Source organism: Juglans regia, chromosome 4, assembly GCF_001411555.2.
Source record: "Juglans regia cultivar Chandler chromosome 4, Walnut 2.0, whole genome shotgun sequence".
NCBI lineage: Eukaryota > Viridiplantae > Streptophyta > Magnoliopsida > Fagales > Juglandaceae > Juglans > Juglans regia.
This window is the reverse complement of record NC_049904.1, coordinates 22,815,883-22,840,496: the sequence shown is the minus strand read 5'-3', so window position 1 is coordinate 22,840,496 and position 24,614 is coordinate 22,815,883. Positions and strand designations below refer to the sequence as shown.

The following is a 24,614-nucleotide window of genomic DNA, read 5'->3' as shown; positions in this document are numbered from 1 at the left end:
TTTGATCTGGCAAAAATGATAGACCAAAGTTTTTGGTCCGTGACCCCTCCCAGACTGAACCAGACCAATTATATCCCTAGTTTTAATTTTAAGATCTTTTACCCTAGGAAGGAAAAGAAACATTTTATAAATGTTAGTAATTCTCATTTCATAGTATAAAACTACCTTTTAAACCCCTTAAATCCCACTACAACCACGAGTATTACATTTTTGCAACACACAACCTATTTAGTGTCAACATCCGAATGCTTGTGGCTAACATCCAGAAATTTGACGTGGCTGAGTCAACGTTCCAACTTATTGTCCTAGGATGTAGACATGATAACTCATATGTAACTTAGTTTTCATTTTAACAGAAGATTTTTGTATTCTTAAGTTCCAACCTGATTTATTAGCCTACTTACACGATGCCTCATCCCTTGACATTCGTAAACATCATGATAAGTCTCATTCAGAGAGGAGAGAGAGACTCACTGGATGAGAGGGAGAGGAAGAGGATGAGGAGGGATAGAGAGTAGCGTGGGTTGGGCAGCTTTTGTTGTTTTTCATCTTGTTTTCTTTTCCTCCTCTTTTGTATGTTTTTTGCTGGGATACCCTTGCTTTATTCTACTTTATTGTATCATTAAAAAGAGTTGAGAGAAATACAAAATGGAATTCGAAAGAGCAATAAGCCTCGGCCCTGCAATAGAGAGTGTGATTTCTCGAACCCTAATTGTTGTAATATGCATGGGTTCAAACCGTTCTGGGTAATTCCGCTATAATGGCTTTTTGTTATTTTTCCCCCCTTTTTCAATGTGGCTTCGCACCAAATTAGAAAAGAGAGAAGATATCTAACAAATTCAGTTATTTTTTTTGTTAGTGAGAAATGGGTCTTAACCTAATGCACAATCCCTCCCTGGAATCTAAGTCATCATTCAAGTTTATCACAGTATAATATTAAATTTGACACACAAGATTCAATTGGGTGGCAACTGTAGAGCTCACTCAACACATGAGAATGAGCATAAGCATCTTTGAGAGTGGAGTAAATACAAAAAATTTTATATACCATGCTTTGCCAAAGATAAAGGAAAGAAAACCATCTGCATAATAATCCTATCCTTCTAAATAATTCAACTGTCGTACACATAAAGGTCGGCATATTCAAAAATTTGTTGGGGTGATAAAATTAGAATGTAGTGCACTCTAACCTACAAAATTGGTTTATTGTTACCACGGTAATCCTCCGCTATAAGTGATGATTTTTTTAATAAAATTGGGAAATGGTCACTATTGGATAGGTGACCTTGACTTTTTTTTTTTTTATTATTATTAAGGGCTCCGCCATAAGTGAGGATTCCTTCAGCATTATTAAGGGCTCTCTTTACAACCCTAAATTTTTCTGTGATGGCTTTATTGGTTTTCACAATGTACTCCCTGATGAAAAACTCAATGCCATGTCTAAGACTTTCAAGCTGGGGGGTGACAGCCACACGGGTGAATATGTTCCATATGAGCTTTATCAGGATACACAAAAAGGGCCTCAAATAGCATTCGGAAGTGCATAATCCGTCTTGGGGTGAGCTGCCTGATATCACCCAATTCTACAGACTTCAAAACTGCTAGGGAGAGGGTGAAAGAAGCAAGCATCTTTGCTGCAAATTTTGCTAGGTGCAATGACCTAGTATGCTGCATCGACTCCAGTTCTTTGAAGTGGTCCCAAAGGCAAAACTGAGAAATTACAGCAGGTAAAAGCAAGATTAAAAAAATTATTTTAGGAAAAAGAACATAGAAAGGGCACTACATTTTCAAAATGATAAAGAAATAAATAAACCACACAAGAAAAAAAAAGGAAAAAGAATATCTATCCTCTTAAGAGTGGATCTGATTTGCTACTTGGAATATATTTCATTAGGGAAATGAATAGCTGTCACTGGGAGTGGAAGAAGCTGGAATGCGTAGCTTTTCTTACTTGTTAGTTGATTATAAGGAATAGAACCCTAAATATGTATTCGACATGATGTCATCAGTAACTTTTTGACACACATCACTTGTCAGGAAACATGTAAAACATTAGGAAAACTAAAATCTCAGAGTCACCATGACCGCTAACAAGACTATTCCAACAAGACCACCCGTCGAGGCATGACCCAATAAATCCTGAATTTGCAAAACATTGATGCCCATAATTCCAAGACACCTTGCAATGAATCAAAAGATTATTGATGTTTATTCACCCTGTTTACACATGCAACACAGTCAGTTGATTCACTGAAATTGCCAACCAAACAAAGAAGCTACGATGGTGCATTATTTCCTCAAATCTTCTACCAAGGAAAAGGGAGGTCATCTCAAGGAAAAAGTGCGTGGTAGAAAGACTTTAGATCAAAAATTCCTCCAACAAATGTTACCCACTCCACCTCTACTCTACATAGTACACTCAAAGAGAGAAAAGATCAGATTTACTTCCCAATCTAGTGCTGCTCTAATAAAGGTAATACTCCATATTCGCAGAAAACTACAAAATTTCTGCTACCGGCACCTCTTTACAGCAAAAGATACTATACCATGCCAGGAAAACTATCTTCAAGCCTCAAGGGCTGGTCTCCACACCATATATTGTGCCAAAATCCGATCTTAGACCCATCCTTCACTTCAAATCAAAGCCAACAATGAAAATCCCCGCACGTTCTTGGATGGCCCACTCAAAAAGAGTTTTGTTGTACGATAACAAATTTGTAACCCGCCAAGCGACCTGAAGAAAGACAAGTACAAATCCTTGACCACTTGACAAGGCAGTACTTGAATTCATCCCAACTCCCCCCACATGAAATCCTGCTGAAGTTTCTCAAGACGACGGACAAAACTAACAGGTATGAGAAATAGCAAATTTAGCAAATCAGAAAACATACTCTAAAAGTGATCCCTGCCCACCCTTGGATAAATCAAATCTGCTCCACCTAGCCAACTTGACACTCCATTTCCCAAAAATGTCATCCCAGATAAATTTTGCCTTCTAGGGAGCTCCCAACGAAGCTCAAGTACTTCATTGGTAGAGAAGACCATCCCAAGATACGAGCCAATCCTTCGATATCATCCACTACAATTGGAACTAATCTTGATTTGTACAAATTAATTCTCAACCCCAACACAACTTCAAAGCACAAAACTGACAACGCAATGCAACGGAGATAAACTAGATAGGTATCACAAAAGATGAGACAAAACAAGCTCTTCATTAGTCATGTATCCCACTGAGAAGCCCGATGACCCAACTTATTATAATTGTGAAACTTAATACCCCAAGCCAAAGCCTCTGGTTTACTTGCCCATGGATTACATTACTCTTTAAGGACTTTCTTCTTAAACAATGTGAGCTGGGTATTTCTTTCTTGATTAATTTGAGTAAGCAGGCCTGCATTTAGATTTAGCTCGTTAAGCTTCAAACCCATATCCACCTTGTCTAAAGCACACTGCACCTTTTTCATTTAAAAGAGCCAGTTGTCTTCTCAGTGAAACCAAGGTGTTCACAATATTTTTTGATGATAACAGAATGAAAACAAAGTATGTTTTGAGAGAAACTTCAATCTACAACGTGAAGATTGATTCTGAATGTTCTGCCTCTTCATTTCTCATTAATTTGATATATATACTTACATTGAGACTCACAACTTCTTTAAATCAGAAAGACAACTTCCAATATTAGCTAATAATAGTAAAGACTAAACTTAGTAAACTTAAACATAATATGAAGAGTTTTCTGGAAAATAACATCACATTAAACCAACTTCAATACTCCTCCTTGATGTATTTTTTAGATATTCCAAGCATAGATCTGAGGGACTGAAACTTGTCTCTAGGAAGAGCTTTTGTAAAAATGTCAGCAATTTGTTCTTCTGAGCGACAAAACTTTAACTCAATTTCTCCATTTGCTTCCACTTCATGCAAAAAATGGTACTTGATTGCTATATGCTTGGTTCGACTATGGTGAATAGGATTCTTGGCAATGGCAATTGTTGATTTATTGTCACAAAAAATCTCAGTAGAACCTTGCTGTTTTTCCCCCATATCTTCTAGAATTCTTCTTAACCATATGGCTTGGTTTGCTGATCCAGCAGCAGCAACATACTCTGCCTCGGCTGTGGATTGAGCTACATTTCCTTGTTTCTTTGAACTCCATGAAAACATACCAAATCCAAGACCAAAACAGTAACCAGAAGTACTTCGCATGTCATCTGTAGAACCTGCCCAGTCACTATCAGTGAAGCCAACCAGCTTTGTTCCTGAAGATTTATTGTACCACATGCCCAAACCAATTGTTCCTTGCAAGTACCTTAGAATTCTCTTAGCAGTTCCAAAGTGAATCTGACTTGGTCATTGCATAAATCTTGAAAGCAAACTGGTAGCAAATAGAATATCAGGTTTGGAATTGCATAAATAAAGCAGACTTCCCACTAAGCTTCTATAGGTTGATGCATCCACTTTCTTGACACCATCTTCCTTTCTTAGCTTTTCATTAAGAATCAATGGTGTTGCAACTGACTTGCAACCTGTCATATTAAACCTTTTCAACAAATCTTCTGTGTATTTCTTTTGGGAACAAAAGATTCCATCTTCTTCTTGGCTTACTTCCATCCTGAGAAAATAGCGCATCTTTCCCAAGTCAGTCATCTCAAAACTGGCCATCATTTCCTTTTTAAATTTTTTAATCATCTCTGCATTATTTCCTGTAAAGACAAGATCATCAACATACAAGGATACAATGATCATTTCAGCACTATTTTGTGACTTTACATACAAGGTTGGTTCACTTTTACTCCTCCTGAATCCTTGATCAGTAAAGTAACTATCAATTCTTCCATACCAGGCACGTGGTGCCTGTTTCAATCCATACAATGCCTTTTTTAATCTGTAAACTTGTCCTTCTTCCTTTATGAATCCCTCAGGTTGATTGACATATACCTCTTCTTCTAGAATACCATTTAAGAATGCTGACTTTACATCTAGTTGCCAGATTTTCCAACCCTTTTGAGCAGCAAGTGCAACAAGTGCTCTTATAGTGTCCATTCTTGCAACAGGAGCAAAAGTTTCATTGTAATCAATTCCTAGCTGTTGTACATAGCCCTTAACTACAAGTCTTGCTTTATGCTTCAGTATTGAACCATCGGGATTCAACTTGGTCTTGTAAATCCATTTAACTCCAATGATTTCCTTGTCTGCAGGTTGAGCCACTAATTCCCAAGTTTCATTTTTCTCAATCATTCTTATCTCCTCTTCCATAGCTTTCAGCCACACACTTTCTTTTGATGCAGCTGCAAAACTCCCTGGTTCAAGAGAAGTGTAATTGCAATGTTCATAAACATCACTCAGTAATCTTGATCTTCTTATGGGAGATTCTGATGTTGATTCTTCATCACTATTGGAGGAAATCTGCTGGGTTGTTGTGGGGCTTCCAGCTTCATTTTCCAGAGGAATACTTACTTCCTCCTCTATTTCTTCTTCTATCTCAGATGATGGTACAAGTGGTATCTCAACACTTTGTTGAACCGCCTTCTCAGCTTCCCAATCCCAAGAGGCATTCTCATTAAACCTCACATCTCGGCTAACAACAAGTTTTTTAGTTTTCAAGTTAAAAATTCGAAAGCCTTTTGAAATGGTGCTATAACCCACAAAAATACCCTTCTCAGCTTTCTCTTCCAATTTACTTCTTTTATGAGATGGAACATGGATGTAACATATGGAACCAAACACCCTTAGAAAACTTGCAGTGGCTTTTATTCCACTCCATGCCTCATAAGGTGTATGATTTTCTACTGCTCTTGTTGGTATTCGATTAAGTAAAAACACAGCAGTATTCACTGCTTCACCCCAAAATTCTTTAGGCAACTTTTTCTCAAATAACATGCACCTTGCCATCTCCATAACTGTTCTATTCTTTCTCTCAGATACTCCATTCTGTTGGGGAGAATATGCTACTGTTAATTGATGTTCAATCCCTTCTGTTTCATAGAATTTGTCAAACTCTTTGGAGTTATACTCAGTGCCTCGATCACTCCTTAATGACTTAATTTTATGACCAGACTGATTTTCAACCAGTAGTTTAAACTTTTTAAAAGTTCCAAAAACTTCAGATTTTTCTTGAAGAAAATATACCCACATCATTCAAGTAAAATCATCTATGAAGAGAATGAAATACCTACTTTGATTGTGAGTTGAAGTTCTCATTGGACCACACACATCAGTGTGAACCAGCTCCAATTTTTCTTTAGCTCTCCATTTGCTTTCCGAAGGAAAGGGTAACCTGTGTTGTTTCCCAAGCATGCATCCCTCACAAACTTGTGCTTCTTTTTCTAAGAGAGGTAAGTCCCTCATCATCTCCTTCTGGTGCAGCAATCTCAAGGAGTTGAGATTGTAGTGTCCGAATCTTTGGTGCCATAACATAGTATCTTCCACAGCTGCCACCATAGCTTTAAGAAAGCTCCATCGAATAGGAAAATTCCTACTTCTTCCCATTTTTACCTCCGCAAGTTCAACTTTATTTTTTTCATCATATATTTTGCACAGATTATTCTCAAAGTATAAAGAATAATCATTTTCCATCATTTGACCAACACTCAACAGATTTTGATCAAGACTAGGAACAAGTAATACATCTTTAATAAACTTTGTACCTTTCTTTGTCGAGATGGCCACTGTGCCTTTTCCCTTGGATTCAACCATATCTCCATTACCCATCTTAACTTTGGTTTTAACAGAGGGATCCAAATCAGTGAAGATGCATTCATCTGAGGCCATGTGGTTGCTACACCCACTGTCAATGAACCATAGTTTTTCTTCTTTGTAATAGCTTGGCAAGCAAAAAACAGATGCTCACTTTCTTCCTTTTCTTCAGAATAATGAGCTTGATGATTGTTTTTTAATCTACAATCTTTTTCCATATGTCCAAACTTCTTGCAATTCCAACATTGAGGCTTCCCGAGATGATAACAGTTCTTCTCAAGATGATTTGTTTTTTTACAAATACCACAAGGTGGAAACTTATTTTGCTTTTCTTTCCCTTTTACACTTCCTTCTTTCTGAATGTAATCTGTGTGCTTTTGATCTTTATGCGGCTTCTTCTCATAATCTTTCACTTTCTTATTTTTCAAAGTTACTTTAGATTGAAAGGCATGCTCTAAGGAACCATCACTCCTTCTTGCTATTCTCTGTTCATGAGCTTGAAGTGATCCCATTAGTTCAGTAACTGATAAGGTTTGTAGATCCTTCGATTCCTCAATTACTGCAACAATGTGATCATATTTTTCTGGAAGACTAATCAGAATTTTTTGAATGATCCTCTGATCAGCAACCTCTTCACCATGAGCACGCATTTGATTAACAATTTCAATTAATCTAGAGCAATACTCTTTCACCTCTTTAGATTCTTTCATTTTTAAATTTTCAAACTCCCTTCTAAATCCTTGAAGTTTGATTATTTTTACCTTTGCATTTCTTTAGAATTATGACTGTAGGATTTCCCACGCACCCTTTGAAGTATTGGCCCTCATCAATCTTGGAAAGATTGATTCAGTCACTGCTTGCTGCAGAATAAACAAAGCCCTTGCATCCTTGGTGCTTTCTTGTTTATATTGTGCAGAGTTTGAGACTCCTTCTGAAGGAACTGCAACTCCTTTTTCTACTACATCCCAGAGATCTTGAGATAAGAAAAAGGTCTTCATCTTTATGCTCCAATAATCGTAGTTCTCACCATTGAAGATGGGAACTGATGTAGTTGCTCCAAAGGCAGCCATTAACGACCGTTCAGATCAACCTGGTTTGCTCTGATACCAATTGTTGATGATAACAGAGTAAGTTTTGAGAGAAACTTCAATCTACAACGTGAAGATTGATTCTGAATGTTCTGCCTCTTCATTTCTCATTAATCTGATATATATACTTACATTGAGACTCACAACTTCTTTAAATCAGAAAGACAACTTCCAAGATTAGCTAATAATAGTAAAGACTAAACTTAGTAAACTTAAACATAATATGAAGAGTTTTCTGGAAAATAACATCACATTAAACCAACTTCAATAATATTGCCCTTTGCACTTTCCGGCACCATGTCCTCCTCAGGCATATCGCAGGGATCTCTACAACAGCCTTTGTACCTGGTAATTAGAAATATTCCTATTTTGTTGCTTGCATGCTATACCGACAAAGTTTTCGAGTTGCCCAGATTGCGCTTGTTAAAGATAGCAACAATCAGCAGCCTTTAGCCGCCTCCACATACAACACTCTTCCCATCTTAATATTCCCATTCTTAAGAGCTTTGACCAATATTTCCCCTGCTCTACCAGTCTTCACTACAAACCTGCATACATGCATTTTGTAGTTTCCGTGGCCAATAAACTTCTGGAAGAGATTTTCAAGCATTCAAAGCTCCATGGTAAAAAGACTTCAATGCCTTCCAAGTTGGAATGATCAACATACCATTCTGGCTTCTTCCCCCCATACTCTTCAAGGCCAGAAATTGACTGGAGGTATTGGAACATCATAGCACAAGCAGTGTTTCCCACCCAAAGAGATTTCGCAACCCCCCTTCTTTCCTCTACCGAAGACAGTCTCCACCAAGGAAATTTAGTATGCAACACTCATCCTTCCTAGTGACATTGAACGGCATCCACTACTACTTCGACAAACGACCGTTATCCCATCATCTATCCCAAACGCAAAAACTTTGCCTCAACAAAGACAGATCAAAAAACCAATACTGTATGCAATCCACCAACGAAACTTACATACATAAGATGAATTTTGGATAACCCAATTTGAAGTACTAGTGTCAAGAAACTAAAAGTTAGAAAAGACAGATGAAGAGACTATCTCCTATGAGAATCACCTGAGATTTTCGTGTGTGTGTGTGTGAGAGAGAAAGAGACATGTATAAAATGACACTTTGAAGAACGGGTTTTTAACAACTTAAAGCACTCTCATTGGATTAGCCAAAGTTAAAAGAAAATTTTGATGAATGTAAGAGAAATTTGACTTTTGACTATTTCATTCACATAAATCTCCACATTGGAATATCTATTTTTTCATTATATAATAATAAAATAATATAAGATGAATTTGGTTTTGGTTATTCACATTAAATCTCCACATTAGATTATACATTTATTTATTATAGATTAATGAATAATTAATAATTTCAAAAATATTTAATTTTTTTAATTATTAATTTATTTAATTTTATCATATTTTACTATTCTACTTATTATATGTTAATTAATAATCATGTTCTTATTAAATTAATATATCACTAAGTCAAATTAATATATTAATTGTGATAAAATATGTGATAGAAAGAAAGGGAGAGAGAAATAATTAATAAAATATGTATTTGATGTATGTACAGTAACCTTCAAATTTGAAAAAACTTTTGAAAGTCACTATAGCTAAATTCCAAATATTTGGAATTTGACTAATCCAATGTGAGCTTATTTTACTCTTTAATAGCTAAATACTCATTGGATTTAGTTTTTAGCTAATCCAATGAGAGTGCTGAGCATTGGCAGTGGCTTCTTTATCTTCATCTTCATTTTTAAATTTGAAGAATATATCTATAAAATCGTCTACATTGGTGTATCTATCTTCATTTTTATCCATAACTATAAAAAGTGCTTCTTCAAGTTTGAAGAAGCATTGTTTTAGTCTTCAAACATTAAAAATAATGTTTTTTCTCTCTCTATCCGAACGACTCATCTCTCTCGCGTGAAAGTCACCCTCCATCCTCTCTCTCGCTCTCCATCCTCTCTCTCGCTCTCTCGCTCTCTTCTCTTTGACAGACCCATTCTCCTTTACGATTGGTATGATTCATTCTTCTCTCTTGCTCTCTCTGCTCTCTTCTCTTCGACAAGCCAGATTTACCAAAGAATAGTCTCTCTCTTGCTCTCTCTTGCTCTCTTCTCTTCGACAAACCCATTTCTGCTGCACTGTCTTCCCCCTTCCTCTCTCTTCTCTCTGCTCTGCTACACCATTGCCCAAAGCTCAGCTCAAGTGCACCACGAGACTGTTCCTTCATCAACGACGACCTCTTATCTCGCCCAATACCCGATTTCGTGCGGCTGTTTGGAAACCCTAGAAAAGGTAATTTCGTGCAAGCCACTTGTTTTGATTTCACAAATTGTTTTGTGTGATTTCCCATGATTAGAATTTTTTTAGGATTTTTTGTGTGATTTTTCCTTATATTGAACCGAGATTGGTATAATTGGTATGATTTGCTTATGTTTGCAAGTGTTATATATGCTGTGATTTCCCCTACACTAATTGTATAATTTGCTTATGTTCTCTACCCTTTTATTGCCAAAATGAAGAAAACTACTCTGTATAATACCAGGTTGAGTTCAAACATGACAAATTCTAACACAGCACTCGTGCCATTCTCCAATCATTGAAATTGAAAGTAGAATATATCTTCTAAAATGCAATATTAATAGAAAGGTATCAATTGATATTGCATGAACAGATATTCTACCAAAGAATATCTCATGAACAGGACAAAAATCTCATGCTATCATGCGGAAGTGAGTCAGTTTGGTAATTTGTCTTTTTTTATCTTAGGTCTCTTTTTTAATCTCAGTTTGGTAATCTCAAGCTCATGAATAGTTAGGTCTCTTTTTTATCTTGTATCTGCCCAAAGATTAATTTAGCTCATGAAAATCTGTCTCATTTTCAATAGAATACATATCCACATTAAAAAGGAAGATAAGAGGAGCAGCAATTATGATACTGGGTTTATTTTCAAAATCTCAAAAATTGAAATGCATTATTTTGGTTGTAGACATGTGGTTTTGCTTGTAGGCTTGTGGGTTTGAAATACATATTCACTTGTAGACTTGTAGTTTTGCTTAAAAGATTGATTTTGCTTAAAACAGTGCTTATGGTCTCTGCCCTTTTTCTTGATTTGGATTGTATATTTATCAAACCATTAAGTCAGCAGGCATGTATGCCTTTAGACAGATTTGTTTTTCCCATGTGCACTGCATACATATATAGTTTTTTCCATGTATTTTGTTTTTTCCATGTTGCATACATACTTCGTCTATTGAGGTAGTTTTAGTAACATTTTATCTTTCAATATTTTATTAAAGGATGAACTGTTTAATTGATGATGATTCCTTCTTCACTACACTGTTGGAAAGTGGTGAAGGTCATATTAACAACCCCCCTATGGGCAGTGCAAGTGTTGATGTTCAAGCGACACAACCCCAACGGGTAAAAAGGAAATAAAAATCCCAACGGGGTGTGTCATTTACTATAGAGGAAGATATTCTCCTCGTTTCAGCTTGGCTTAACATTAGTATGGACTCCATACGGGGGACTAATCAATCGTCTACACAAATGTGGAGTAGAATTTATGACTACTACCACACATTTAAAAAACCTAATTGTCAAGACCGGTCTATACCCTCCTTTACCAATCGGTGGTCAATCATTCAAAAATGCGTCAATAAATTCTGTGGTAGCTTAGCCCAAGTTGAAGGAATGCATCCAAGCGGTGCAATCGAGCAAGACAAGGTATAATGTTTTTTCTTATGTTTTGTGGTTCTAATTATTACGTATTTGCAATGTTTTTAATTGTATCTTGTTCCACTATTTTGTAGATTGATAAGGCAAAAATCTTGTACAAAGAGAACCAAAAACTTAACTTTAACATGGATCATTGTTGGAATTTATTGAGGCACCAACCGAAATGACAACACACATGGACCTCATAAAAAGAAAAAAAAATGGGACAAGTTCAGGTATTACTCTAAACTCAATACCTTTAGGGGAAGACATGGAAAATGTGTCCGTCGATTGTGAGAGACCTATGGGCAAGAAGGTTGAAAAAATAAGAGAAAAAGAAAGAAAGTGTAACGAAAGACAAAATATAGTAATTAATGAGGCCTTAAACCAAATGAAAGATGATAGGAGGACTTCTATGATGGAGAAAAGAGATTCGCAATTGAAGTATGAGAATGAAAGATCTGAGTTACTACTTCTTAAGAAGAGAAAACTTAAGTTGGAAATTAAGACTGAAAGAGAGAGATCTGACTTAGTAGCTCTTAAAAAGAGAAAAACTGATATGAAAATTATGAACTTGGATATTGATTCCATGAAAGGTTTGTAGCAAGAATATTTCCATAATCTTCAAACGGAGATCATTGAGGAACAAAGGAATAAGGCTATATCTCGTACATAGTAGTATGTTTGTACGATGATATTTTGTAATTGTTTTGATTGTGGTGACATATTTTGGGTAATTTTTGTACTGTGGTTACACCAAATTGCATCATTTTTTTGTTGAGGTGCTGTGGGAAGGAGCTGGGCTGCTGTGGAGGTGCTGTGGAGCTGGGCTGCTGTGGAGCTGCTGGTTGACATATGGAGCTACCAAGTCCAACTTGAAGTAGTTCAAATTGTATTAAAATCAACTTTGTGGATTTTCTATTAAGTTGATTTTGATACATGAGGTTTAAGGATAAATGTGTATGAAATTTCTTTTGGTTGGAAGTTGAATGTGTATGGAATTTATTTTGGGGCAGTTGAATTTGTATGTAATTTATTTGGATAGTTGAATTTGTATAGAATTACATTATATTAAGTTATGAATTTGTATGAAATTTATTGGACTTGGAGTTGGATTTATTTGAGCTGGATGGTATATTGAGTTTTTTTGCCTTCACGTAGTGTAATTTGACTTGAATTTATTAGACTATACCATCTAGATGCACAAACCAGATTTATAGGAAAAAAATTATAAAAAAAAAAAATTATAAAATAATGAATATTTTATTATTATTTGATTTTAAGATGCATAATGCAATGTGGGACAAGTTCTTCATATGTAGAAGACAAGTTTTACAATCTAAAATAATAATAATAATAATAATTTCTTGTAGTGAAGGGTGGAAATGAAAAATGAAAGAGAAAAAGAGAAAAGCAAGGGATCCACTTCCACCCTCTTAAGTGGGGCCTCTACCGCAAAGTAAGGGGTCCCCCAACATGAAAGGAATATCTATTGCTTCTACTTTGTTGTTATTCCACATGAATACCTATTTGCTTCTAGCCTCTACTCCACAGGCCAAACGTGCCCTAGGTTATAATTAATATTCTTCACCCCTTAAACTTGTCCTTCTCCCCAGGAGAAATAAGGAAACCTTAAGGGCAGGTTTGGAGAGTGAGATGAGAATTTTGTGTTTTGTTTTAGTATTTAAAATATTATGTTTTAGTGTTATTATTGTATTGGGATTTGAAAAAGTTGAATTGTTTATTATATTTTATATGAGAATTTGAAAAAAGTGTAATGATGAGATGAAATGAGATGAGAATTTTATGTCTCATCCCACCCCCCAAACCTACCTTTAGTCGATGTTCCTCCAAAGTCCTCTAAGAAAAAGAACCAACTTAGTGTCCAGTTTGCTGTATCCCACATATGAACACTAAAAGGAAGGCCAATAACATCACTCTTTTAAAATGCAAGGTTTTCTACTTATAAAAAAAAATGCAAGGTTTTCTTGTGATTTAGAAATAACAATTCCAGCTACATCATTTACTTCGATGATGTATGCAATAAATCAGAGTAATGTAGAAGTCCTAATGAAAGAGAATGGTTTTGACATCTATATACTCGTTATTCAGCTAAAATTAACAAATTAACTGAAATTCAAACAAATAATATCCAAATATCCACTAAGCCACTCTCCATTTGTGTGTGATAAAAGTTGAAGCCAGATTCAGATGCAATAAAACCAAATTGATTCATAAAACTTGCCCTGCCCTGTCTTAAAAAGCCCCTCCTGTACTGCCATGTAAATTCAAGCTGACGATTTAATTATCTACTACCAATAAAAAATTTCATTTCTGCATCCTCTTTGACAATAATACTCAATCCTTCATCCAAGGCATAAGAAATATACAAGGACTATCACCAACATTTCTCCATAGATATCTATGTGGTGTGTAAATGTGGTTGACCAAAGGCATGAGCTTCCAGTAACATAATCAGAGTGTTCAACAAGGTAATAGATCCACCTACTTTAGTCCTAGGAAGCATTTTCCGACCTCGGTTGCATTGCTCAGAAATATATATATACCAAAATAATGTAAGTATTCATTGTCTTTTACAATTGCATTGCACATAATAACCCTTGAGTCTATAAGATGATTATCACTTAAAGCAAGGACCAAAAATCACTTAGACATGCTATAACCACAACCAAAAATTCTGCAGTATCTCATCATCTCTACAAGTAGCCAGAAGCTATTTGGCCAGCAATTTCCAATTCAAACCTAGTTCAAACTCAAATTCCAGGGTTGATGCCACAACCAGGCAAAGTCTCCCAAGAAATATTACTCAAATAAAATCACTGAATAAAAACAATGGTAGCCTTTAGAAGATCGTAAAATTTATAACAAACAGCGATTTAGCAACGAAACAAAAATAAGAAAAAACAAAAGGTCAAATGAATGGCCCTTGATATTTTCACAAGATTATGTAATTGTCAAAATCAGCTGATATAATATTTTTCAATTAATTATCAAAAAATCAGAAAGAAAGCATACCTAAGGTATGGAACATGTGAATTTACTTGACAAACCATGTGTTTGAATTTAAAAAACAAAATTTCTGGCCATGCTTTACCAAAAATCTCATTCTAAAGTCACCAAAATAAAAATAAATAAATAAATAAAAGGAGAGAGAGAACACCTGTAAAGTGAACTTGTGGTTTTTGTCATGCTCACACAACTTGGAAGCGAGAACAGTGTAATACTTAAATACTTTCTCCTGTAAACAGCATTCTACAAGAACACGCATGATCTCTCTGTCCTGTGAATATATGTGAAAATTAACAATTAAAAAATTAAATATAGTTGTCAAAATAAGGAGAAAACCACAAGGCACCCACCTGCTTTCCATGTAAATCCAACCTTAGAAGCTTCTCAAATGTATCAATGTAGTCCAACCCACTCATTACTATACAAAAGATCGCCCTTCTGGCATCTGTGTTCATCCTCTGTGCAGCAGCAAGCTGCAGCATTTTTTGGGCTTCAAGAATCTCTTTGTCTATATTGCTGGCAACTTCTTTAACATTGTCCACTGTGGAAGCCATGTCACCAGACAATCACCATTGGCCCTTCTTCTCAGGATCAATTAAAACATCTTCTACCCTTAACTGGAAAATAAAGAGTAACCAAGGACTCAATGTCATACAAAAAGATAATGAAAAATTGAACTGTCTTCCTAAATCAAATCTGACACTTATTATTTCGAAAAGCAAAATGTTAAAATAAATTTAGATTATCTTGAGTTTCCATGAGCTATCCCTATTCCTAGTCATACTTTCACGCCTAGAGTAATGATACACTTCTTTTTGGTTCTGGGCATCCGGGAACAAGTCCCCAACTAATCCCAGGGATACACAAGCTCTTGATGAGGAGTTTACTGCAAGTGCACCCCGGGCAATTAGAATTCTATTCGATGGACCCTAGAAATTGTTTGAACCCAAGGGTTCAAACCTTAGACTTGGAGGAAGCATACCACCATGACCAAGGTTCGCACTAACAACCCATTTACAACTAATTTTTACAACTTTGATTTTTTTTTTTATTGGCACCGGGTGTCGTTATTGGCACCGGGAGAGAAGTTTTTTTTTTTTTTGTCAGGAAGAGGTAAACTTCAAGATGAGACCATATAACTCACAATTTTACATTGGCGTGCAAAAACGAAGTTTCAAAGAGAGAGCAACCTCATGGATTTTAAGGAGAGACAATAATCATGGGGAAGGAGCAAAAACATATTTATGTACCAAGTAAAACATGACAGCTATGACTAATGTAATGACAAAAGTGGTCAATGTTAAAAATTAATCAGAAGCAAAAAAAAAAAAAAAAACGAAGCAAAGTACAAGAAACAAAAGAAGAAAGAACTATAAATTAAAACTCCTAGCTAAATTGAGACAAAATGACACCATTAGCGCAAAGAAATTTTATGATAAGATGTGTATTTAAGTAGAGGAAAAACAAAAGATTTCAAAATACCCAATGCATACAAACTACCATCTTACAATTTGTTTGGTAGATCCCAACACATTTTTTTTCCCCCCCAAATTATGTACACAATGAAGTTCATAATCATTTATAAGGTTTCGGTACCAAGCTATTATAGTCAATGTATGAACCAAAACATGTTCACTGTTGTCTTGAAACTACAATGTATATTACTTGGGTGCTTCTCTTAAAATCAATCTATCTTAAAATGAGTAATAAATAGGATGCACCCCTTATTGTGCTTTTTTACTGCAACTTGCTATTACTAGGAATAATATTTATCATTTCAAGAAAATTAACAGGTACTATTTGAACTCTTTACAGTCTTAACATTGTAATTGGATCTATGATTTGATCTCAGAGACAATCTCCCACCGCGACACCAGTGGTAGCCCCTTAAAAGTTAAAAGTCAAGCCTTCTCAAACCAAAACCTATCCTCCCAAGTCCCATTACAAAAATAACATAGAGTAATAAAATATTCTAGAAAAATATGCTGAACTAAATGTTAAAAGAATGAAACTATTAACTAGAAAGACCTTTTGTAGCCATTTCTTTATCCGGGTGTGATGAGCGGGATCCTCTTCTGGCCTTATCTTGTTGTTCTTGATGTCACATATGGTTTCAAGCATGAATTCCATCTGCAAGCATCACCAATTACAATCTCTGCAATTATGAAACAAAAAAAAAAAAAAGGTGAAGAATTCATAATAATGCTAAACGTTTAATAAACTTAATGTAACCTGTAGGCTAGGTGTGTCACGTATTTTTCATGAAAATAAACCCGGCAAGCGATTCTCTAATTTCATAATTGAAAAATAAACTGAAGTAATTTATTATGAAATAAAAGGTCTAATAAAAATGTCTTCCCAAAAATATTAAAGGAATAAATTGAATAAATTCGTCATAAAAGACACATTTTATTTTAGAAAGTCTGAACAAAACTAAAATGCTCCTTCTACTCCTGGCCTGCCTGCTCGTAATTATCATCTTCACCTGGGTGGTTAAAAACATGAAAATAAACTAAAATGAGTCGATGACTCAGTAAGAAATCTATCATAACGAAAACGTAATAAACATAAGATTTTCATAAGAACTTTCATGCTGAGCTTAAAATTAATGACTATTCATGCTGATGCTTATGCTATGTATGACTGGTTTATCTGAACTAACTGACTGATTTATCTGACTGGCCAACACACTTAACCCTGTGTGCAAGGTTATGCACCAGCCCCACATCCTGCTGCAGCAAGGGGAACTGCTGATAGTATTATGGCATACTATGGTGGTCCACGACTATGTTCGTGGCTTGCACACCACCCTGAAACTGAACTGCATTGGTACCATGCATCTGAATGACCATCTTATTAACTGATCTGAACTTATCTTACGCTTGAAATTAAGATGGCTTACGTGTCTTATACACATGAGATGCATGACATATTACATACATAAATCATAATTTCTGAATTTAAACGTGATGAGGAATGACATGATCGTATGCTATGCTGGATGACATGCTTGCATATGACATGAGCGGTTCATAAATAATGGCTATCAAAGAACTGACTTGAATAATACATACATATAAGCTAACTGTGATGATCCTAATTTATGATCAAATTTACTTACCTCGATGCGCTTCTTCTTGAATAATACTTCGAAACTTGAGACTGAGAGAGAGGCTGACGTGCGGCGGTTCTGGGTTGCTGGCGGGGGTCACGGCGTCGCGACTGGGGGCTCGTCTGTGGTGGTGCGATGCCGAAGTAAGTGAACCATGCGGCAGTGCAACCGAGAGGGAGGGAGGCGCACGTACAGAGCTGGGTGGCTGAGGGTCGTAGGCCAACCGAGATGGAGTAGGTGCCACGGAGAAGAGCTGGTCGGCGATTTCTGGCACCGTGGGTGGTGCACCGACGTCCTGGGGTGATCGGCAGAATAATCTGAACTGGTAGCGTCGAGGTGCTCGGCTACAGGTGCAATAGGCCGCAACGTGGTTAAGTTGGTTTCTCGGAAGTGGCGGTCCATGAGCTGGCACCGGCGTGATCTGAAAGTGGTGGCGGCGTCGGCATGTTCTGGGCGGTGGTGGAGTCGCTGTGGAGGAACGTGGGTGATGGTGGTTTCGGACTATCGGGATGCTCTGTTTTTGGGAGTGTTAGACAGAGGTGCGTCCGTGTGGTCGTTACCGTGGAAGAGAAGCAGAGGCTTCTCCACGTCCGTTGCTGTTGCGGCGTGCCTTGGCTGCTGAGGATGGTCTGCTATCTTCTGTGGTGGCTGGTGGTGGCGTGGAGTTGTCGCGGCTGGTTTCTGGACAGGGAGGCACGGTGGTTGCCGTGTGGATGGCCAGGTTTGGGGAAGGAGGCCATTGATGTCGTGCAGATGGTTTGCATGCAGTGGCTGCGGCAACCCTAGCTCTAGGTTGAAGACATGTACGTCTATAATGAACGAGTTCTATATATAGACCCATGAAACCCTAATGAATAAGAAGAAAAGACGTACGTGCATGAGCACGAAAATGGAACGAGTCTAACGAGGAAACTGATTCCTGACTTCATGGGCTTGGATGCCATAAAAATATTTCACTTAATCCAATAATATAAATAATAATCCTATTAAAAATAACAAACGTAAAATCTGATAATAATAATAATAATAATAATAACCTAATTATCAAACCTAATAAAATATTCGTGAAATTGTCTCTAATGATATAGGATCGGGATGTTACACTTACTCTCTTGCTATTTATATTTTGTTGGCCATCTCCAGAAGAAGCTTTCAACTCATTTGCCCTATTCTGAATACTGAGAATAAAATTTTTCATTGCAGAAGGATCATCACTCCTTATTTTCATTCCACAGCCTGTGCAGTTAATAGTAGTTCAAATCAGACGAGTTGCTAATGCCATCACGCAATTACAAAAGATAGAACAATAACTTCATGCTATCATAAAATATAGAATGCAAACACTAGAGCATGCAAACAAAACAAAGCAAACAATAATACCTGGTTATTGGATATATATCATGATGTTGATTTTAAGCACAAAATCGATATTATATAAAATGTGAGACATGCAAGCACTTGCCAAAAAATGGATCCCATTTGCAAACAATAAATGGTTTGGAAATATACATGATGCCGATTTTAAGCACAAAAAAACCATATAAAGTGCTTGATATGCAAGACTTACTAAAAATGGACCCCCTTGAAGTTTAAAGTTGATAGAATTCTGATAACAAGGTATAAAAGCCAAAAAATCCACATACGCAAAGACCAAATATCAAAAGTTTAAAGGGGCTTACATTGCAAAGTTGTCAAGATGGTTGAGACATCTATCTCCATTAATCGCTTGCTCAACACTATCAAAAAGCCATATATCAACTCACTGAGACGAATCGTCAAAAATATAGCTATTAGAAAGGATTGTTACATACTGTACAAAAATTTAAGGCACACTAACTGAAACAGACAGTGAAACTTCTGCACAAGGACACATCACTCATCAAGCAACTACTGCAATTTAGATAGCTCAAGTTAGGGATTCAATCACTCATGTTGTTCCTTGTAACACCCAAATGAAAGGCCCAAATCATATGGCCCATACTCCAAAAGGACTAGTCAATGATACAATTTGAGCTCCGTTAGAACATTATAAAGAGCAAGAACTTCTCCTTCCCAAGCAATGCGGGATTCCACACACCACCTACCCTTATCCTTATCATATGGGGTATCACATTCCTGATGCAGGATATATGCCCAAAACATGGACAAATCACGCCATAATATCATAAAGAAAACTGCTTTCATTTCAACAAAAACACAATGTCCCAATACACTCTTTTCTTTTGAAGGGAGTTGAAGCAATTTCAGAGCTATCATAGAATATATAGCTTCATCTCTTACAAAAAATTTGAATGTAAAGGAACTGATATTTACAGTATGTACATCACATCTGTGCATGTGTTCATCATAGGATTAACTCTGCCTTCAAATTGAAGCATGTATCTTCACATGTACTGATTTTTTTTTCACCTCTTGTCGTGATAATTTTACAGAGTAAGAGTCCAAGTTAACAGAAGTTATTTACCTTGAGCAAACTCCAAATATGTACAAATAGGATAGCAGAAGAGAGAGATTTCGCAAAGAAAGAGTGTCTTCTTTGTGGTATTCATCCTGGGTAAAAAAACATAATTTTTCACAGTATATTTTTCTAATTTTTTTTATAAGTAGTCAAAGAATTTTGTAGGGAACAACTAGCAATAATGACAGTTTGATCACCTCAAAACATAGAGCAAGAGAAGCCATAAGTTTTGCACTGAAGTCAATTCCAACCAAACATGCCATCCGTGCAACAAAAGCGCCAAAAACAACAGCATACCTACACAAAGAGCAGAGGGAGTTATTAGGGGGAAAAAAAAAAGAAGGGGGAAAATAATAATATAGGGTCCAGTTTATATATACAAATAAAATAGCTCCATCTTGTGACATTCAACAAGTTTTCTGGATTGACATAATCCACAAACCCCAAAAAAGAAAAAAAGAAAAAAACTTTTTATAAGAAAATAATCATTATCCATCAAAACTCCCTTGTATATGGAATTTTGGTCGTTGGATCAATAAAGCTGACAAAGTATATAAATGGAATAATGAGTCAACATTAATTAATTAAAATTTCCGAAATAAAATTTAGAAGCAAAGCCATCTATAGAGTAAGGAACAGAAAAGTTTTGATTTTTCTTTTCAACATTACGGCCAAATCTATCGAAAAGAATTGAACTCTCGAAGTTCTGTTTGCAAAAGATAGAAGATGTGTTTGGGGACTCTTTCATAGATACAAAAGATCTATAACAAAACAATTAACAGTAAATAAATAAATAAATTGTACAAAAAATATATTCGAGGATTTCTTTAGATAGATAACATATTCACTCCATATAAAACGCAGTTTCCAAAATTAAATTGTTCACTTCCCTCTTTCTAACGTACGTTCCTTCTTTATGACGTAAGTAAATCCTGAGGGCATAAATTATGTGATTTATCTGCCCCTTCTATCCAGCGACTGCGAGACTCGTCATGCGTGCCGAACCACGATGACGTGCTTCAAAAGATGTCGTGCGGCTTCTAGGGCACGCCCAGTGTTTTAAATGTGCTGGAATATTATAAAGAATATTTCCAGTGTTATTGAACTAAACTTGATTTTAAGTAGGATAATTCTAATATTCTTGAAGAGTTCTAAAAATATTATAATTGTTAGAAATCATTTTAATATCATTATTAAAATGATTTCAACTATTTAAGATATTATGTGGTTTAGATTATGTTGAAAGCTTTTATTAATTAAATGGTTTTATTCTCTTTAATATGTTAAGTGAGACTTCATCATTTTATTAATGATGAAGGAATATTATTTTATAAATTAAAGTTAGTTTAAAATAATATTCTACCTTAATTCCTCTAAGTATTTTTAATTAAGTTAATATTTTACGCATTTTCAAATCAATATTTGAGATCCATCGTTAGATCGTTACTTGGATCCCAGACGAAGGGACTGGGTTAAATACCCAGACCCCTCCCTTTCTCCCTCACTTTTCCCCAGCTCTCTCTCTCTCCTCCCTCTCCCTCAAGCGTACACAGTACGCTGCGTCTCTCTCGCCTGATGCTCCATCCCACAGCCGGGCGCCGCCGTGCATCGGCAGCTCTCCCCTCCACCACCGCCGACATCCCCCATCGTCGTTGTCCCGCGCGGCAGCTTCCCCTTCCCCCACGCGAGCAACTCTCTCCTGTCGGTTTCCTCACTTCGCATAGCCTAACGCCGCCTTTGCAGCCCCGCCGCTGGCCACCAGCGCACCTCTAGCCATCATCGGCGATAGCCCCATCGAACCCAACCCTTCACGGCAGCTCTCTCCCTCTCTTTCCGAAACGGGTTATCACACGGGTTCCTTACCTGTTCACCATCGTGTGCCGCAGTACACGGCCACCCATGGTCTCCAAGCACTGTCGCGATCTCCCCCTTCCTCCTCCACATGACCGGAGGCCCATAGCCTCCCATTGATCCACCGCTTGAGGCTCCTCCTCCGCACAGGTTTTACACCCTCCACAGCGTGCATCGCCACCCACGGCGTGTAACCGCCACCTTCAGTCCTCAAGCCACCACCAAGCCATCCCGACCACCCTTGGCCCCGATCTGACATCCATGCACGCACACTCTCCCTCACTCTCTCAAGGGCTTCTCCCCCTTCTTACACAGTCATTCCCTCCTTCCTCCACCGTGGCGCCACCCCAGTGCCACCATGAGCTCCACCGCACCTCCCTTAGCTGAACCCTAGCTCCAAACCACCACTTTGAGTGGTGGTTAGTCACTGCATGTGATGGACAGCCACTGCGCGTGGCTAATCACCACTGTACACTGCTAGATCCGCCGTGTTATGCTCCTTGTCACCACTCCAAGACTACCACGAGCACTTCCAAGACCACACCTAGCTATCCAAATGCCTAAACGGTCCCCGTATGCGGTTTAGCCACCACGTACGACCCTTCCAACGTCTTCGACCGTGACGGTCAACGAGCAACGCACGGGTTATCCCGTCGATGGTATAACTCTCTATCCCTTGTTATTATGTTAGATATTGATTAGTTGACTAGGTTGTGGACTGTGCTGTTGGTATTGTGGAGTTGTGATATTGTGATGTGGTGCTGTGTAATGAAGTGTTGGGCATATCTGTGCAGTGTGGAGAGGTGATGTGCTGTGTAGCGAAGTGTTGGGCTTGTATGCGTAATGTGTTGTGAAGTGTTGTGGACTGTGCTACATAATGTGGTTATGGAGCTTGTACTGTATGGGTGATGCGATGTATGTGGAATGGGAAGAGTACACGCTGAGTATACTCTGTGTGGCGTGATGTGTATGAAGGGAGTACATGTGGAATGTACTCCGTATGGCGGAATGATGCACCATATAGTGGGTACGCCAAAATGGTGATGCGGCGTGGTATATATGAGGGGAGTACACGCGGAGTGTACTCCATATGGTGGAATGATGCACCACATGGTGAATATATCATAATGGTGATGTGGCGTGGTGTGTGTAAAGGGAGTACATATGGAATGTACTCTGTATGCCAGATTGATGCACCATATAGCGTGTATGCCATAATGGTAATATGACGTGGTATGTATGAGGGGAGTACACGCGGAGTATATTCCATGTTGTGAAGTGATGCACCATATGGCGTGTACGCCATAGTGGTGATTGGTCGTAACATGTGTGAAGGGAGTATGCGTGGAGTGTACTCCATGAGGTGCAACGATACACCATGTGGCGTGTCGCAGAGATAAGGATGGTTGAATGGTTGATGGGCGTAGAACGTGGTGAGTAGTGTCGGGAACTGTGGAACGGTGTTCCGAAGTAATTGTGGTGTAGCCTGTAGTCTGAGGTGACAAGTGTCACCGTGTTGGACTTATGACTGGAATTACGGGTGAAGTAGAATGACAAGTGTAAGAGTGAGCAAGGAAAGCATGACTGGGCAACGTCACTTAGTGACGTGGTTATTGGCAGTCATGCTTGCGATGGGTGAAGTGATAGTGTAGGAATGGTGTAATGGGAACGTGACGAGATGTCATGATGTGTCGGGAGTACGTGAGGAACCGTACTCATAATGAGTTAGGAATTTACGTGGCAAGATGTTGGGTGACGCAACAAGGTCACGGTGTAGCTTGGGGATAGTCTCGAGCTGTATGACGTGACATAAGACGTGGTTATGAATGGAGTCTTGTCGCGTTAAGTGTTGAGATGAACTGTCAAAATGGACAAGTAGCATGAGGAGTCATGCTAGCCGGGTTAAGAGAAGGTTGGTACCCATAGCATTTTCCATCTTTATTGGAGAACTTTAGTTTAGAGAACTCTCGTTTCTTCGTTGCAATTGGGAATAACACATGTCAATTGTCAATTGGCTAACACATGATATCAGACTATGCTAATCAACAGTTCTTCTAGGTACAGGCAAAATGGCGCACCAATCGCGTACCCAGTGCTGAGGTGGATTGTTTTACCAGATGCCATTTTGAAAAGGAAAAGTCTTAAGGCAGGCGATTATGCGCAACGATTTGCACCGAAGTGCTGACATGAAATGAATTTAATGAACAGTTCTTCTAGGTACAGGCAAAATGGCGCACCAATCGTGTACCCAGTGCTGAGGTGGATTGCTTTACCAGATGCCCTTTTGAAAAGGAAAAGTCTTAAGGCAGGTGGTTATGCGCACCGATTTGCACCGAAGTGCTGACATGAAATGAATTTAATGAACAGTTCTTCTAGGTACAGGCAAAATGGCACACCAATCGCGTACCCAGTGCTGAGGTGGATTGTTTTACCAAATGCCCTTTTGAAAAGGAGAAAAAAGAGAGAGAGAGAGAAGAAAACATGATCGAAAGAGAGGAAGAACCATCGGCTTCACTACTTCATCTCCCCTTCTCGTCTAGCTCTTCTCCCCTCTGCGTGTGAATCCACTCTTTCAAAAAAAATGTAATGGAGCACTGAGCGACCCACCTGCTGTAGTCTGTCTCTTCTCCC

General features: G+C 37.7%; 2 pseudogenes; both read right to left on the bottom strand.

Annotated features, from left to right (window-relative positions):
• Positions 1–872: 872 nt before the first annotated feature.
• LOC108987482 lies at positions 873–21,779 on the bottom strand (annotated as a pseudogene).
• Positions 1,162–24,614, bottom strand: part of LOC118348205 — a 46,865-nt pseudogene continuing 23,412 nt past the window's right edge.